This window comes from Polistes dominula, unplaced genomic scaffold, assembly GCF_049000335.1.
Source record: "Polistes dominula isolate Pdom_NZ unplaced genomic scaffold, Pdom_raw_medaka contig_21, whole genome shotgun sequence".
Classification (NCBI taxonomy): domain Eukaryota; kingdom Metazoa; phylum Arthropoda; class Insecta; order Hymenoptera; family Vespidae; genus Polistes; species Polistes dominula.
In genome coordinates, this window is record NW_028301061.1 from 3,186,119 (window position 1) to 3,201,288 (window position 15,170).

The 15,170-nt window shown below is 33.0% G+C and overlaps 1 protein-coding gene across 3 annotated transcripts in view; it reads right to left on the reverse strand.

The window, feature by feature from the left end:
* The window catches only part of LOC107065369 (uncharacterized), a 393,202-nt gene that overhangs the window by 295,300 nt on the left and 82,732 nt on the right, over positions 1 to 15,170 (reverse strand). Inside the window, exon 1 of one of the 3 annotated variants that reach the window (XM_089175937.1) lies at positions 361 to 1,851. The exons of the other annotated variants lie outside the window; for them this stretch is intronic. The gene's annotated coding sequence lies outside the window, so the exon portion shown is untranslated. Of the gene's footprint in view, positions 1 to 360; positions 1,852 to 15,170 lie in introns of those variants that run through there. 3 annotated transcript variants of the gene reach the window in all.

Here is a 15,170-nt window from a genome sequence, read left to right on the forward strand (position 1 = left end):
ACGATCGTGCGTTCAACCTCATGTAATTTTACATACAACCAACTTCAATGCGAATTTCTCTCTCTCTCTCTCTCTTTGTGTATGTATGTACGTGTACGTGTATGCGAATTTCCGCAACCGAGTGTATTAGTTAAAATACAGAACGTTGATTGACTCGCTAACATTATCCAACTTCGTGGTATATCGTTGAATATCCAACGTTTCTATTTTGGGAGAGATAATTCCCTTAAACAATGTTTAACTACTCTCCCTGGACCAATTTGCAATTAATTTTCCTAAGATTTAGATTAAATTAAATATCTTTCTATCTATATATATAAAATAGTAAATACAATGATAGTAATTATAAATAAATCTTACCTCGTGTCAATTTTCAAAGATGATTATATGCGATTCCCACTATCACAATTGACAAAAACAATTGTCACACAAATCCTCAGATATACTCGTAAAAGTTCTTCTCAAATCATGTTATTTCAATCTTAAAAGTGATTTCTATTTGAAAACGAAGAACTTGTGTCATTTTATAGATCATATTTTTTTTTTTATTCATGTCTATCTTACATTCGTGTGTCTCTTTAACTTTTCATATTTTCAACATAACAATAACAACTCTCTCTCTATTTTTCTGAAACGTTTTGCAAAAAGTTTTCATAAAAAGCATAAAGAAAAGGAATTCTTCTTCTTCTTCTTCTTCTTCTTCTTCTTAAAACATTGAACGATACATTGTAGTATTCGTAAATTCGATTATTCTCGAACGAGTTTCGAAACGATTCGTAGTATATAGGTTAAACGTGCACAAAATACAAATGGGGCAAAGTAAAAGAGGAGGTACATGCTCGCATGAATTTAACATCTTGAATTTAACATTTATCCTGTCTCTCGCGTAAGAGCATGCTGCTACTGCTGCTGCTGCTGCTGCTGTTACTGCTAGTATCGGTGGTGGTAGTGGTGGTGGTGGTCCTTCAAGCTCGTCTAAAGCACAGTTTTCGGAACGATCGAAGTGTCAGAGACAGAAAGCGAAGCTTTTCCTACCGGAGCACCAAGAGAAAATGATTTACGTCTTGGACCGGTACTTGCGCCGCGCGCTCAGTTTATGAGACTTTCATGCTTAAAAGCAATTTCCGTAACGGGCTGAAAGCTTCGCGGGTAGACGGGTGGACTGGCTTGGTTGGCAGGCAGGAAAGCAGAAGAAGAGGGGGTGGATAGGAGGGAGGTTTGGAGGGATAGTTGAGTTGGAAAGGAAAAGCGGAGGTAAAAACGATGACGACGCGCGCCAGTGCACGTTGTGTTGCAGTTACGCAGACCCCCTTACTCGTCTCCTCTCGTGTGTATGTTCCACGCTTTTAAAAAGTTTTTTTTTCCCCCAAAGAACGGGGGGTTACTGCTAACACTTTCGACTGTAATTTTTTTCCCTGACCTAGATAAATGAAGTCTCATTATCCAACGTCGAATCGAACACTATATCGAGAGAGTTTTATTTTTTTTTTATTTTTCCTTCCTGTGTATCTCCCCACCCCTTCCTTCTCACCACGTGTTCGTTAATACGTATCTTAACTGTTACACATATTTCCAACGTGAACGATATGTCACACTTTTGGATATAGGATTCAAATGAAAGATCAAAATACAAACTCGTCGTTTAAACGTACTCCGATATCGTCATCCTTATTTAAGGGTTTGACTTTAAATCGTAATATTGGTTTAAAATAACGATAGGGTAGTGATTTAAAAGACGAGTTTAAATCGTTTTAATTTAATAAGAATAATTGACAAATTAAAAAATTGAGATAAACTATAAGAAAGAAAAAAGATTATTTTCGAGGATAACTCTCGGCGTGGTCGAAGAGTGTGATTCGCGAAGTCCCCTGGACTCGACTGACGGTACGTGCGAACCATGGTAGCAGGGCCGTCGAGATGGAGGGTGCAAAAAGGGTGACGGTGGGGGCACGAAAAGAGAGAAGGACGACTGGTCTGAGGGTGAAAGAGAGATAGGGATAGTCGGACGCGCCGTCGCCTTGATGCTGTTTCCGTTATATTCAACTTTGACTTATATTTTTGATCAAATAATTAATCGTATCATCATCATCTGTTTCTTCTATTATATATTTCATTTAAATAATTTAAATGGATATTTAATTATCTAACAGGTTGACGTTTAATAAAACATCTGTAATATTCCTATCGAATATTAATAATGTAAATCAAAAGTTGAAGGATGTTCTTTAAAGGGAAATACAAGATTGAAATATTCAATTGACACGATCGTTTCTCGTTGACAATTTAATATTCTGGTTATTATCGTTTCTTGTTCTCGCTTTTTATCATTCCCTTTCTCTCTTTTTTCTTTTCTTTTTCTCTTCTCTGTTTGTTTGATTGGTACAGGCAAATAGGTTGGATTGAAATAAAAGGATTTTACAATTAGTCAAATTCGTTCTGAGTAAATCTATTGCTTTTATATACCATATATATATATATCGAGCAAGGTATTCTTCACATCGACCTACATTCATGGCTAATATCCGGCTATATTAGTGAGTCGTGAACTTCTACCTCAACTCTACTGCTTAGAGCCTCAGCACGTAGGTACCTACTACGTAATGAGCTGTAAACTATGACCCACTACTCTATTCCAAATGTACGATCGAAAATCGTATTTCAACTGAGGTACCTAACGTATCTACGTATTACCTTTATATATATGTATATATACACATGTATAATATCGATTATCGATATTCCATTCGTCCTACTGTCAAAGTACACGCGAGAGTTCCTTTGTAACACATTATTACTTTGAAATTCAATCGCGAAGTTAATGTCACACTGTGTGATCTCATTTTGTTTAGTTTTCGTATATCATAAGATTAAATTTATATCAATTGAAAATGAACATTCTTTCTGTACGATTTGATTCTATAAAGTTTTTTTCCACCATTTCTTTGTAAGATTATTTTTCTTTTTCTTCTCTCTCTCTCTCTCTCTCTCCTCCAATTCAAGCCTCGTGACCTGAATTTTTCTTTCGAATAATATTATTCTTAACGGATGCAATTGTACAAATTTGTACAATAAATCATCGTTAAATTTTCAAAATAATATGCGACTCATTAATCCGAATTTAATTCTTATGAAATTCAATCGCAAAGTTAATTAAACATTCGCGAATATTATTCGAAAGCGAATATTTCTTTTTTTTCTTATGATCAACAACTTGACCCTGATAATATATATTTCTTTCATTTAGTTTTTGTTTCATCGAAACTGTGTGACCTACTTTTTTCTGGTTTGGGTCACGAATATTCCTAAAGGATATAATATAATACAAATTTGTATTATAACTTTGACTACATTGTTAATATAATATATGAAATATATCATTTCATGGTTATATTTGCAATGATCACGTTCCACGTTGTTTAATCAAAGACTGGACAAGAGATATCTGTTATGTAATATTCATCGTTACCAATCCGATTACATAATATCATTGTAACAATAACATCAAGGATGTTTAACCAACAATACCATCTAAAAATTCTCTCTCTAGAAAATGTAAAGATCTATCATCTTATTCGTTCCACAATAATAAATAAATAAAACAAAAAAAAATCAATTATTTTTAAGAACAATAATAATTTCATCTAAAACAACCCCTTTCTTCAACACAAAACTCATATCCAATGCTAACGAAATAAAGAAAAGAAACGGTAGAACAAATTGAAGCAAAACATTGATTGAACCACCCCAACTGAACACGTGCAACTGTTTCCAAGTAACATAAATATAAATTAATAAAGTAATAACAAAAAACGTTAAATTGAAAATTTGATACCAGCAGAGCTACGTGCAAAAGTGTATATCGAATGTAGAAAGTGCATCCAGGAATCGTATTTCTGGGAAGATCTTATAAGTAAGAACGCAGGGAACGAACCTATCCCATTTGGCTTCTAAGGTAGTAGTCACTCTGGGGGAGAGGTGGAGAGGAGGAGGAGGAGAGGAAAGGAATTGAGTGGAGAGTGGCTTGTGCTACTGACAGCTAGAAAATAAATATTTGCACGTATTTCAACGATTAGTCCGTTATAAGCGATGCGAGACGACTACGAAGACGTGGCTCTGCGATTACTCACCCCTACCATAAGCAACCCCCTCTCCTATCCCTTTTCCTACATCTTTCTCCTACCCCCTACTTTCAACCCTACAAGCAGACTCCACGATTTGATATAACTCTTGACTGGGAAAGCTTATTGAAAGGACTAAGAAGGATTCGTTTCTATAACCAATTCGCTTTAATGCATTAATATGAAATTTTACGATTTCTTTTCATCTACGTTTGTTTTTTTTTTTTTTTTTTAATCCACAATTATTAACAATCCTATTTTTTCTCTCTCCGTCTCTCTTTTCCTATATCATTGAAAATACAACTCGCAGGTAGGATGGTTTATTAAAACGTTGAAACGATTTAATCCAACGGGATAAAAAGGTTATCATCATTATATATCGTCACTAACACGCGTATAATATAAATAATTCTTGTGAAATTCGATCCGTGATAAATAACTAACGATTGATTTCTTTTTTTTTTATTTTCTACATACTCATACACAAATAATGTTGGCGAATAAATATTATATAATAGAAAGAGAGTGAACTGTTATTGACGATTTACAGTGTGTCAACTTTGTACAATACATATATATATTACGTAGAGGTAACGTAGCAATTAAACTCTAGCCCATTAAACGGTATTACAGTTAACGTTCTTTGTACCACTGTAAAATCAAACGAATAAGCATTAGCAAAGTAATTTATTCTTCAGCAAGTTAGCACGTTTCGTGCCGACGCTTTGATGCAGAATAGCGAGGTGCCAAATTGGTCCCTTCTACATCTCTCTCTCTCTCTCTCTTTCTCGTTTTCTCTCACTTGGTTTCTCTCTCTCTCTGTCTCTGTTTCTCTTTCTGGTTCTCGTTTCTCGCTTTCCTCGTCCGGTTGAAATCGTCACGAACGCGACGAACGTCGGGTACGACCGAATTGAATCTCTACGAAATCCCGGTAGACGTTCCTCCCGGTTGCGCGTTGCTCCAGTTGACGTTTCAGATTTCCAACAGCAGCAGAAGCAGCAGTAGTAGTAGTAGCAGCAGCAGCAGCACGAGCAACGAGAGTTGCATTAGCATGCAACACACGAATCGTAGAAGTCGTCGATGCGTGTCACGTCGCGAGCCCAGGCGTCGCATTCCTGCGGAGGTGCCCTTAAAGGGTGACACGTTATACCGTTTAGCTTTTCTCTCTCTCTCTCTCTCTCTCTCTCTCTCTGTCCTTCTGTTCTATCTTTCTCTCTCCATCTCTTTCTCTCTTTCTCTCTTTCATATATATATATAGGTAGGGACTAGTACGATTTGTACTTTGCAAATCTCACGTTGAAAGGGACCTTCGATCTGCTTTCCAAAGATCGTACAATTGGCCCGCCTTTACAAATGAGTACTGTCAAAGGTATCCTTACTGACAAAGGGATTACGTTAGGGATCATGTTAGGTAGAAAAGCGACATGTTACTTCTTCCTTTTCTATAGGAAATACTAGAAAAATTTAGAATATATTTATTGAAATTCATTGTTCTGTTAAAAACTAGATTAAAGATGATGGCAGTTTTATTTGATCATTTAAAGATATTTCATTTTCTTTTATTACATTTATTATATAAAAAAGACAATACAGAATAGAATACACGAAAAAAAAAACAATTAGAAATCTATTCAATATTATTTTAACAAGTAATTACAAATAACAAAAGAATTGAAGTTCTCTGAGTTGCTATTTGATTTATAAAAAGTATGCAGGGAATTTATATTTATTTTGAGGAGTATTGAATTTTTGTGTAATATTTTTTAATATAAAATTTAATTTTCCTAAACTATTTTTTTTTTGGTTCGTTAATATCACCTTTTCATCTACATAAAATAAAGTACAAAAGTATATCTTTAAAATGATTTTTTAACCACGAAATTATCATTGATAAATATAATGTAAGAATCAAATCTTTAAATAAGATGATAAATAAATTATTGGATATTTTTAAATATCAAATAAAAATTTTTGTTGGTACACAATAAAAGCTCCTTTATTTCAACATATAAATAAAATACTACACTATGCTTTATCAATCGCAATCTTATTATACATGCACATATAATATAAGTATTAAATTATTAAATAAGATGATAAATTAATTTCGGGATATTATGAAATATCAAATAAAAATTTTCAAAACTATTCGTTTTAGTACACCATAATCATCTCTTTTATCTCAACATATAAATAAAATACTACACTATGCTTTACCAATCGCAATCTTATTATACATGCACATATAATATAAGTATTAAATCTTGAAATAAGATGATAAATAAATTTCTTTATATTTTTAAATACTACTGAACTATTCGTGTTGGTATACAATAAGCACCTCTTTTATATCAACATATAAATAAGATACCAAATTGTATCTCTTCTATGCTTTTCTAATCGCGATCTCAGTATATATAGAAACACATAGATACAAACACATATATATATATACATATATAGAGAGATAAGAGTTATATCATTAAAAGAGGATGATCACGAACAACGAAGGAAGAAGTCCCGTAGAGATTAATCTATCGTGGAACGAATCACGCGAAGGAAAAGTAAACCAGAGTGCTACACGACTGCCTTGGTATTACCGTTGTGCCAAGCGCGTAAAGCTTAGAAGCAAAGTAGGTCAAGGATGTACATAGCAAGCGAAATAGAGAACGGGTGCTCGTTTTCTCTCTATCTCTCATTCTCTTTCTCTTTTTCTCTTTCTCTCGTACGAGAACCTGGTAGATCTTTATATTTCTCTCTTTATCTATCTTTGCTTTTCCCTATTTCAAAGCCGTGGAATAAAGACGAAATTACTTTTCAAAAGCTTACCTAATTAACCTCAAAGAAGTCGACACACAAGTTACCAAGCACGAAAGTTCCCATTGAAAACTCTTCTCTCATACTGAATAAAAAAAGAAATAGAGAAAGAGAAAGAAAGAGAGAAGAGGATAAAAAAATTAAGGGAATGGAAGGAGAAGACAAAAGGAAAATAAAGAAAGACATATACGTCAGGTGGATGAAAAGTTTCATCGACCAAGATAACGTCTAGTGGTCGATGAACTTTCACATTCTCTCGATAACGTTCGACTAAGCGTTCTCCCTCCCTCCCCCTCCCTTTTCCCACCCTTGTCTCTTTTTTTATCCCCTCCCTCTCTTTCTTCTATTCTTTCTTTTTATAAACGTGATTTAAAAAAAAAAAAAATAGAAAGAAAATAGACGTAAAGTAACAAACCGTTTTAACGAGTAGACGAATGAAAACTTTTATCGTGGTGTATGTTGTACGTGATTATAAAAAAAAAGAAAAAAAAAGAAAAAGAAAGAAAAGATACGCCAATGGGGAGGAACGGTAGTAGAAATAGATTAAAAAAAAAAATTAAAAGTTAGAAAAAAGTTAGGAATTCACTTCTGGAATTTTAAATCTAATGAAATTGGCAGATTTATATATATACTATTTCTGATGTTATTAGAAAACCCGACGAGATTCTACCCTACACACACGTACGTTGAATAACATAGTTAACATAAAATATGGATTGTACGTCGAGTAGGGAGTGGGGGGAAGAGAAGGTAGAATATGTAGATGTAAAAAAAAAGAACAACGAAAATAACAAAAGTAGAATAAAGAGAGAAAGAGAGAGAGAGAGAGAGAGAGAGAGAAAGAATGAAAAAGAGATGATAGAAAGGGAAGAAAACATTGTCACCCCCGTAGTTGTCGTTTTCCTCGTCGTAGTAGTCCTTGGGTAAAGGTTCTTGAAGAAAACCAACGCTCGTGGGTAGCCGTTCTTTGGTTAGTAGAAAGGGTGGAATACAGGAAGAAGAAAAGGGAAAGAAAGAAAGGTGGTGCGGTAAAGGAGGGTACTAATGTTTCCACCGTGAAAGACTAACATCCCCCGCCATTTTGCAGGAAGAAATACGATGAGAGACGGCGCATTATGAGATAAACATTATAAACTGCCTCGGCTCTTGCAACGGACCCCCAACTCCCACCCCCCTTTTCTGCACTAACACCAGACTCGGGGAGCAACCCTTAACCACCTCTTCTTCTTCCTTCTCTCACGCCATCTACGTTTTTGCGTGTACCTTCTTTTTCTTTCTCTCTCTCTCTCTCTCTCTCTCTCTCTCTGTTTCTCTCTCTCTTCAAATGCATTGAAACAAGCCTTAAGCTTCTATGCTTCACTCGCGATTTTTCTTCTGATGTATCGCAAGCTTAGTTGCATCTTTTATTATACGTAGTTTTGTTAATCCTATTTATTACTATATTTCACTATTTTAACATTATTTATTAATGTTATCAGTGAATTAAGTTAAACTGAATAATATTTGAAATGAATACACACATTTTTGTATCAATTCTATAATGATATATTGTTTTATTAATTAAATAATTATTTTATATTTTGGAATATGTGAATACAATTTTAATGAATAAGTAATAGAATAATGAATGTATTATTTTAAAATAAAAATTATTTTTCTTTCTATTTTTAAACATATCGAAGTAAACTTGAGTTTTATTTGCCAAATTTTTCTTAACGAATAGCAAATATAAGTGCACTCTCTTATCGTTTAACTTATTCCTTTAATTTCGAACAATTTTTATCAATCAATTATTTTATTATTATTAAATTTTATATACTCGTATTATTTAGAATAATCCTGAAAACGAATTAACGAAAGTGAGTCATAAAAATATAGAATGTGTAACGTTGTTTTGAAAATTCTCTTTGATCATCTTCCACTTTCCCTATTTTCATTCTTTCATTTTGTATTTTTTCCTTAACTTTTTTTTTTCTTTCTTGTGCATAAAAGCGCGAAGAATAAGAAGACGAATACGAAGAGAGAAAAAGAGAAGAAGAAGAAGAAGAAAAAAAAACAAGAAAAATATAAAGAAATACGTAGGAGCGATACACTTGTCGTCGTAGTCCAGGCCAGGAACGACCCCAAGATATCAGCAACATGAAAGCGCTATTTATAGAGGGACGCCTTGTGCAGTTTCACGGCAGTTTGGAAGCAGTGTATAACCCAGTGTGCCCTCAAACCTGCCTCCTCCTTCCCACCCCCCTTGCCCCTCGCGAATGCGCGAAAGCTTCTCTCCACCATGCCACCAACTAAACTTCGCACGTTATTTATTTACGTTACTCTCTCTTTCTCTCTCTCTCTCTCTTTTTAACGTACACACACACACACACACACACACACACACACACACATCCATTTTCTTTTCTTTCTTTTCCCGAACCTAGAACTGTAGTTGCAACCACCACCCACCACCCCCTCTGCCTACAAACTCCTTCCACTTTTGTCCTCCTTTTATTTCGCGTGTCGTATGTCATCCTAGAAAAGAATTCCTAGACGTCTATGAAGTTAACAATTGTCATTTGACTTATTTCTGATATTACTGTTATCACTGACACGATAATTTTTTGTTACTTTCACGATTCTGTTATTATTCGGATAATAAATTATCAACTTTTCGTTTTATTCAACGGTACATGGATGATATTTGAAATTCAGATCTGGTTCAATTATTTTATACGTTTATTTATATATATTGAATTGATATATTAGTGCTTGAAAGTATTTTATCGTTTTATGGATGTCTGAACATATCGTTCTGTTACTACTTGCGTGTACAACTGATCGTCTGATAGATTATTGACTTCTATCACTTAGTAGTATAGATGCGTGAGCAATTTCTGTTCTTTATTTTATAGAGTTTAATTATTTTTTGATAAAATAAAAATTCTTTCAAGTTTTTTCGTTAAAATTATGGAATACAAACTTGTATGTGTTTTAATTTTTATAATGTTATTTTTGTTTACATTTTATTTAATTTCATTCATATATTTTCACCATTAATAAGAAAAATATCAAATGATAATTAAATTCTGCATGGATAAATATTATATAATAATATAATAATAATATATAATAATATTATATAATAATAATAAAAAATAAATGTTTTTTGTTTCTGTCTTAATTAAGATAAGTGAAAGAAATGTCCATATATGTGACAGAAACTTTAATTAAATAAAATCATTATTATTATTATTATTATTATTATTATTATTATTATTATTATTATTATTATTATTATTATTATTGTTACTATTATTAATACTATGAATTTTACATTATTATCATTAATTTCAGCTATTATACTTATTATATATAATAATATATTAGTACTATTATTATTATTATTACTATTGTACATATTATTTTAAGACCATTAGACTTAGATATACCCTCCCCATCAAGAAACCTTCCCTAACCACCACCAACTCTATAATAAATCCCACAATTTCCTTTTCAGAAAATTCAGAAGAGATATATTTTAACTTTTGACCTAATTACTTACTTACATTACTGTAATATCTACTCTCAATCTCGAACCTCTTCAGAATCTCTGACAAATATTTGGATATTGGGGATTCATTTAATTTAAATTAAATGTTTTAACTATCAAAATTGTGTATATCCTTGATTATTTTATGGATCTTAAATATAAACTTGATTTTAATTCTTTTCGTTTGATACAAATAAAAAGTATTACTTATTATTACTACGAAATGATTCATTAACTGATGATGTAAAACATTTAAAAAGAAAAATTAAATAATAAGACACGTTCTATGACATATAAATTCTTCAATTAATTATTCTAATAAATAATAATAAATCTGATAAGAATTAATTCAATATTTTTAATTTAAAATAAGATTTTATACAAATATCAAACATCTTACAGATAATAACACTCACAAAATAGAAAAACTTAAAATAATTCTTAAAAAATATATAAAAATATTTCCTAACAATCTCATAAATGATAAATAATTCCTAATGAATAAAAAAAATATAATCTTTTTTTCATAATAGTAACTATAAAAAGTTTAAAAAATAGAAAAGTTTATTTAACAATCAGTAGTGCATGCTTTTGCTAATGATAACACAAACTCGTACATCACCCCTATTTTAAATAAATAAAAAGTTAACAAACTAACTATCGAACGAAAATAAAAGAAGTGAAAAAAATAGTTAGAATTTTGTAGAGAAAGAAAAAAGGATAGAATATGATGGATAAAAAGATAGAAAGAGTAAAACTACTGAAGGCACCTTTTTCAACGAAACGATTTAAATATGCAACTCGTTGAATGATGTACGTTAAAACTGCTCGTGCTTGCTGCACTTTCTTTCTTTTTCTTTCTTTCTATCCTGTTCTATCTCTTTATGAAAGAATTCTATAGTTACGCGAATGATAGGCGCGGATACCGGAAATGCAGTAGCAGCAGCAGCAGCAACAGCAACATCGAAGTAATAATTTAGTATGGTCGTTTTATCGCGTCCTTGTCGCCCAATCGTATCCCATTCTTTTCTTCTTTTTTTCTTTTTTATTTCCCTTTCTCTTTCTCTCTCTTTCTCTCTTTCACTTCTTCTCTCATTCTCTCTTTTTCTCCACTTTTTTTTGTCTTTTTCCCTAACCTGTTTCTAGATTCGAGTATGGTGTTTCCATGTGTATGTATCTTCATTTATGTGTGTGTCTATATGTGTATATGTGAATGTGTGTATTCGAGCTCGTCGATCGGTGATCGCTTATCGCTTGCTACGCTTTAAAGCTTTTCGGAAAAGCCAAGTTTGAACGGATAATCGAGTATCGTTCACGTTTCCTACCGATCGACTTTATGCGATTACCGTTTTGTCATTTTTCTCCGACGTTAGTAGTATGCGTTAGGAATTAATGATGTTTGATCAATCGTTAAAAAAATAAGGTATTACTTTTAACGCAATGTTATTAAACTAGTTAAAAAAAAAAAATTACAAAGAAATAAAAATTGAATTTATTACCTAATAAATATAACATATTTGAAAATAAGTTATTGGATTAAAGTGATCAATGATTTTTAATTTGATTGAAGAAAAATTCAAACGATATTTATTACATTTAACAAATACGAAATACTATGTGATGATAAATAATAGAAATTAAATGTTGATAAAGATTAATGGAAAAGTTATCTATGATTTCAATGAGTTTTTACAAAAAATTCAATGATTTTTTTTTAGAAAATTGCGAAAATTATTATAACGATCAAAACAAAGAAGTGGAAAATAAATGATAGAGAAAAGTGAATTATGATTCGCAATTCGTTCAAAAAAAAAATAAAAATTCGAACAATTCTCTTTTAATTAAAACTTTAACGAGGAAATGATTGACCATTATACAAAATAAAAAACGAAAAAATCAATAAGTGCAAAAATTCGATTAAAAGTAGCAACCTAAACGTTTAAATTCCATTAAATATCATCAAAAACCGATTCAATTCGCACGATCTAAATTGTAGTAAATTTTCAAACATATTATATTTATTTGCCGTAACGATCGATCTATCCAATCTCGAAGCAGGAAAAGCTGTAGTTTGTAACAGAAAATCGAGGTAAATATATTTATAGACTGTAACGTAACGCGTGTCATGAGATAATACGGGTTGCCTGGATAGAGGAGGAAGAGGAAGAGGAGGAGGAGGATTGGAAAGGGGTGTTGGGAAGGTCGAGGGGTCACAGAAGTCGATGGTGTTACCGGTGCTGCAGGCATCACGCATTTCTCTATCGTTATCAATGATAGTAATAGTGATAATGGTGCGTGAAAACGACAAAACTATGTAATAAATTACCAAATGCATATACAGCATCATATAACACCTACACACATAACATATGTGCTGTATAAAATCGTTCGAGAATAAATATGAAAAGAAATTGTGCAATACAAAATTTGAAATACTCGTAATTGTTCATCAACTCGATTTAATTTCAAGATAAAAGTAAATTAACAATAAATCTTTTGAAAAATACAACAACAACAAAAATAATACTAAATTGTAGCATTTTAGGTACACGTTATCCGGATTTAATGTTAAAGAAAATTTTTCCAAAATAAAAAGAGAGAATATTTTGTTAAATCAAACAGATTCCTAATAATTTACTCTATCAATATCATGCAAAGTTTTTCCCGACAACTTAGAAGTTTACTTTTCAAGACGTTCTTATGATACCCAAAAATTTTCATTCGAGTTAGTTCAAACTGTCGTAAAGAAATTTTGAAAAAAGCTATGAAAACTAAACTCGCCTCGTGACTTACTCTTTCTATATCTTTCTCTTACTTTTTTTCTATTTTTCCGAAGAACGAAAGAGTAACGATAAATCACATTCCATGGAATCCAGAGGAACGGATGTAATTTTCGAAAATATATCCAGCCTTCTCAATAGACGAGACGACTGCGATATTCCCTCGACACTGAACCCCGTGGTAGGTGTAACAGCAGCAGCAGAAGCAGCAGAAGTAGCAGCAGCAGCAGCTAACCAACCAACCAACCAACCAACCAACCAACCAACCAACCAACCAACCTACGAACGAACGAACCAACCAACCAAACGGCGCGGCAGCAAAGTCGGCGGCAGCGTGTTCAAAGTGCAATAAAAAGGTAACACCGGTGCGAGAGTTTCTATATCTGAACTCGTAACGTCGCGATAAATTCCATTAGTAGAATTTACCGTGCGCACCTATATACCCGTCGGACGAGTGGAGGAAATCAGAGAAAGAGCAGTGCACCACCAGTACCAACACCAGTTACCCAGTAGAAGCAGGGATTCTCAACAACTTTACCACCTTTTCCTTTTGATCGTTTTAAATTATCAAAATGATCTTAACAATTCGAATCAAACGGTATTCTCTTAAACACATTTTACACATTTTAACATTTATCTTATAATTCACGCTAATATACTAACATTACTTTTATCTATCTTTTATATTAATTATAAATGAGATTTAAGTAAGAGAAAGAAGAAAAAGGAATAAGAAAATAAAAAGAGAGAGAAAGAGAGAAGGTTATCTTAAAGGAACTACCCCTGGCGATTAATCGAGGACGATCAAGAGTAAAGGCAGGATCGAGGTAGAAGAGAAATATCGGCTAGCACGAAGCAGCCAAGTGCTCGTACATCAGTGCCGTCGTTAGAGCTGGAAAACTATAGTAGTAGAAGAAGAAGAAGAAGAAGAAGAACAAGAATAAGAAGAACAAGGCTAAAGAATAAAGAGAGAAATGAAAAGATAGACACGAAAGCTTGTAAATAATACGATAAAGCTTGGCGTTCTCTATTAAAAAAAGAGAAAAAAATCAGAATGGAAAGAAAAATAAAAGCTCCAATATAAAACGTAAAAGAATAAACACAAAACAAAAGATAACAAAAAAGAAATCAAATAAATTAGCTGTCGGTGAGAATAGTAGGTGGGTACAGTAAAGGGGAGGGGTGGTGTTGGTAAGAAAAGAAGGAGGAAGAGAATAAAATATGGGAAAAGAGCGAAGAAGAATAAGAAGAAGAAAAAAAATGGTTAGGTAGAAAATTTGTAAACGAAATAACGTCCGATAATCTCAGCAGGTAGAGTTTTCGCGTGCTCGAGGACGCTCGTGAGAGAGAAAGAGAGTAACGACGTCGCTTCGTACTCTTATCTGTTCGGTCACGTACACTTGGAAAACGTCCTCCTCCTCCTCCTCCTCCTCACCCATACTCCACCACCCACTTTAACTAACTCTCACCCTAGCCAACCTATTTTCACTCCCAGCATGGTCTTTCTCTTTAAACCTTGGGTAGTCTTCTTCAACGTTAGGTTCGTTTTCCTTCTTCTTCTTCCGTCCTTTATATTTCCCTTTTCCTAGACCGTAAGGGACGATGCAAAATGCGAGGACCTGAAAAGGGATAAGGATCAACGACATTCCCTGTGTTAATTTAGTTGGCTAGGAAGCACCATAAATAGGAAACGTCGAGTAGGATGCCGAGTGACTAGCTATTTCTCTCTGTTTCAACCAACCAACCAACCCCCTACGTCCCCCACTCCCCTATTCAACCACCCATTTCTACTTTTCTTCCCCTCCCCTTATCCATCCCTCGTAAGTATTCACATTTTATCTATCTTTATCTCTATCTTTCTCCATTCCTTCCTTGTGTCTTCCTTTCTTGTCTTCCTAGTTTGCTAGCTTGCTTTCTCAC